The sequence below is a fragment of the Sinocyclocheilus anshuiensis genome, unplaced genomic scaffold (assembly GCF_001515605.1).
Source record: "Sinocyclocheilus anshuiensis isolate Anshui unplaced genomic scaffold, SAMN03320099.WGS_v1.1 scaffold861, whole genome shotgun sequence".
Lineage (NCBI taxonomy): Eukaryota > Metazoa > Chordata > Actinopteri > Cypriniformes > Cyprinidae > Sinocyclocheilus > Sinocyclocheilus anshuiensis.
In genome coordinates this window covers 722,797-727,018 of record NW_015554217.1, presented here as the reverse complement: position 1 = coordinate 727,018, position 4,222 = coordinate 722,797, and the positions used below count along the sequence as shown (strand labels likewise).

The window sequence follows — 4,222 nt, the reverse complement described above, 5'->3', positions numbered from 1 at the left end:
GCTGAAGTCCAGAGCGGCTTTATCCAAACCCAGCAGCTCACTGACGCGTGCCGATCCATACAGCTCTCCATATTTCGCCATCACCTGCAGCACGGAAAGCCATCACAGAAAAACAGTTTGAAGCTGCAGCTCAAATCACACAGCTTACTGTACCACATCCAGGAAGTAGACCATTATTAGTTAGTATTAAACTAACCCAAGTATTAAATTCAGCACGTAATTCCTCCCACACCGTTCATGCTACAGTTATGAATGATATCTCAAAGCATGTGTCCTATTGTGGAGAAGTCTGCTACTTATAGACACTGGATCTATGCTTTCCACCTGGAGAATGATAAATAGGAAGCATCCCGCAGACTGACACTGAAAGAGGGGCCTGAGACTAAATGTCATAGACACTTGGGGGTGAGCCAGTAAATAACCACCAGCAGCAACCAATCAGAACACCCTAGCAACTGCATGTTAGTTAGATGTAAAGCTGTAAACCAGTAAATAAACAATATTTTGAATTGGAAAAAAATAAAAACTAAGGAAGAATGACCTATGACCTAAAATGAATAAAAATAATTCTGATTCCGCACTATTTCTAGGTCACTTATAGTAAGTAAATTTGTGACACTGATCAAGCGACTCTTTGTAGAGATGGTCAGATGTTCCAGAGATGCTCTTTGGATAATCTCAAATAATGTTGGAAAACATGATCTGATTTATGCAGTCAATAAAGTAAATAAAGTAAATAAAAATAGAAGTATTCCTCTACTGGTTTCAGACTTGTGGACCCTACTGTAGGTTTAACAGGTTTGTGTGTGTGTGTGTGTGTGTAAGAGAGAGGTATGTATGACCTTCAGACAGTAGTAGCCAATGATACAGCCAAGTGAGATGAGTGTGTGCAGGAAAGCCAGGCTGTGAATAATCATTTTCATGTAGCCACTGTTCTCTTCTAGTTCAAAATAAACTTCCTGTGAACCCTTGGTGCTGTCGTCACAAGCAGTGATCTCTCCTTCTTCGTCATCATCAATGGTCGATGAAACCTAAATAAAATAATTATATAGATGTTTTTGGTGAAATCTAGGTTTAAACAGCAAAACCCTGTGTGGTTGACTGGTTAACTGAACTCCCAACCTGGACAAGCTGGTAGTGAGTTATTTTAGCTGGTTTCACAATCCAAGTGGCCTAAAAACATCAAAACAGACCAGCCTGACCAGCAACATTAAAGCTGATGTTTTAGCAGGCAAATCAATACTCACCTTGTAGAACAGAAGAATAAAATTGATGGCAAAATAAGGAACAGAGCCAACAATCTCATGTTGTAGAAATTTCTCACAAAAGAGTTCTGCAGAGAAAAGACTTGCCAGTCATCAGATCACATAGTTAAACATCTGTTAGTACAGTGTGCTTGTATTGTGCAGCTGGAAAACAACAGAGACAGAGAGAGAAACATACCAGCAGTTTGGTCTTCTGAGAGCAGATCATTTTCCAAACAGCTGAATCCTGGATTTCAGTTTCATCTGGTTTTGAAGAGCTGAGCTTTCTAAGTCTCCATTTAGGCTTTTCCCCTTTATGTTTATCCTCTTCACTGCATAATTTAAATGCAATATTTTAGGCATTTTGTAACATGGTAAATGTCTTTACTGTCACTTAATCAATGTAATGCATCCTTGCGGAATAAAAGTATTAATTTTGTTAAAAAAAATAAATCTTACTGACCCTAAAACTTTGAACAGAGATAGTGTTTTAGACCTATTCAAACTGGCTCATGAGACTAGGAACTCAGACTACACTGGTCACGGCGTATGTTTCTGATTCATACCATCCAACAAGCTTTCATGTCAAAACGAATTGAATTTTTATAAATGTGAAGTATTTGTGCATTTTCTGTGGGAGTAACACTAATTTCCAACTTTTCAATTTTATTTTCACATCCTTTTAATTGTTCAGGGCCTGAACATCCTTTGTACTCAAGGGTGCAATCGAGAAAATTCAAAGATCTCTTCATATGTTCCCTGAGATTCCCATGGGGGAGAGTAATGATACACTTAAAAGCTACAAATCAGCGGTATTCCCTGTTAAAACAGCAGTATTTTCTGTTTTCAGAGTTTTATCTCTCCCCAGTCTGGAGCACTTACAAAGCTTTCTTAGTCTCTGAATCCTCCTCCTCTTGCACCTCCTGAAAATCCTCCTCACAGATTTCCACCTGTTTGTAATGTTAACAAAGAAGACGTACAGTTAATGGACATAAATGGACAGAGACTAAGGGGACAAAAATGTTGACTGGTTGGACACAAATGCTCAAAGTGGACACAACATTATATGTCCACATATGTCAATTTATTGGACAAAAATGTTCAAAGTGGACACAAATGTCCATTTAGTGGTCACAAATGTTAACACAAATGTCCATTAATTGGATATAAATGTCAACTTCATAAACACCATTGTCCATTTAGTGACACAAAACTATATGGTACTTCATGGGCAAAACTGTCCAAAAATTAACAACATGGATAGTAGCCAATACCATGACTTAAAGAATTGCATTCAAATTTGAAATGTTTTTATTTTAGTAAGTTGAAAAAGGTACACTCAAAACTATTGACCTGATATTTGGATGTGTTTAGAAATTCATCCAGACTGGCAGGTTGGTCTCTGCTCGACAGTGTATACTTTCCTCCTTCCTTCTTCAAACACAAGCCAAAAATATCTGTGAGGAGTTGGGGGTCCCTGGACACCACAGACAGATCCAGACTTATGCCTCTAAGATTACCGTGAGAAGAAAAGGAACGCGTATGGCACGTGTTATTCTCTCTGACCGCTCCTTCTCCGAACCCTATGGTCTCAACCATGGTAGGATCCCGAAGATCACCTAAAAGGTCGGCCAGTTTCATCTCTTTAGCCACGTCAATAATCCATCCACTCAAGAAGATGTGGTAGAGCAGATCAAGGAAGAACCAAACCAGACCTAAAAAGGCACGAGTTATAAACAGCAGAACATTGTGGAAGAAAGAGAAGATCACTGAGCTGATACTCCTGATGGTTATACTCTTTAAGTGTTTTCCGATTTTCCTTACAGAAAAACATCTCAAGTCTTTGGTCATCCTTTGCTTTCAGTTCTTCTCCACTCTCTGAACCAGATATTTGTGCAGCAAGCTGCATTTCAAAGATGGTGTCTTCACAGAAGTTGACAAATAGCTCCATCTTTTCCTTCTCTCCTCCCTTATTCACAACATCAAAGATGAACTGCCGTTTGCTCTCCTTCACCTGAATCATTGAGAATGTGCATTTAGAAATATTTGTATAAGACACACATTAGTAGACCACAAAAGCACATAAGCAACTGATTGTTTATACCTGTGGTTTCTCCCACTGTGCGCGACTGGATTCGCTGATCTCAAAGTAGACCCTTTCGATCTGTTTCCCACTGCCCAGGATTATCGATCCTTCCCAGGTGAGGATAGAAATATTTAAGCATGCTGTCCGCCAGCTCTAGGAAATTCTGCAAGCGGGAATCATTGGGCATGTGCTCGGACAGATTGGTCAGAAGAACGGTCACGTTAAAGCCAATATCTTTGGCTGGCTCATGAAATCGCATCACAAAGTTTGGGTAATCCAGAAGCTCGTTTTCCGCTGTCTCTGCACAGGATAACAGTTACTCAATCTCAGAATCAGAATCAGCTTTATTCGCCAAGTGTGCGCAAACACACAAGGAATTTGTTGTGGTTTTTAAGAAGCTCTTGGTACATACATGCATACATACATGCATGCATACATACATACATACATACATTACTGTTGAAAAATTTGGGGTTGTGTAAGATTTTTATTTTTTGATGGAAGTCTCATGTTCACTAAGGCTGCATTTATTTGATTACAAATACAGTAAAAACAGTAATACTATGACATATGAATTAAATTTAAAATAACTGTTTTCTTTTGTAATATATTTTAAAATGTAATTTATTCCTGTGATGGCAAAGCTCAAATTCAGCAGCCATTACTCCAGTCTTCAGTGTCACATGAACCTTCAGAAATTATACTAATATGCTGATTTGCATATTTCGTACAGTCATCAATGCTGAAAACACTTGTTCTGCTTAATATGAAAAACTGTGATCCATTTTTTCAGGACTCTTTTTCAGGAGTGGACCATTCAAATTAACAGAAATTGAAATAATTTAGATGTTTTTTGTTACTTTTGATTAAATCAATGCATCTTTGCTGAAAA

At 38.3% G+C, this 4,222-nt stretch overlaps 1 pseudogene; it reads right to left on the bottom strand.

Annotated features, from left to right (window-relative positions):
• The window catches only part of LOC107671097 (ryanodine receptor 2-like), a 50,858-nt pseudogene that overhangs the window by 6,337 nt on the left and 40,299 nt on the right, over positions 1–4,222 (bottom strand).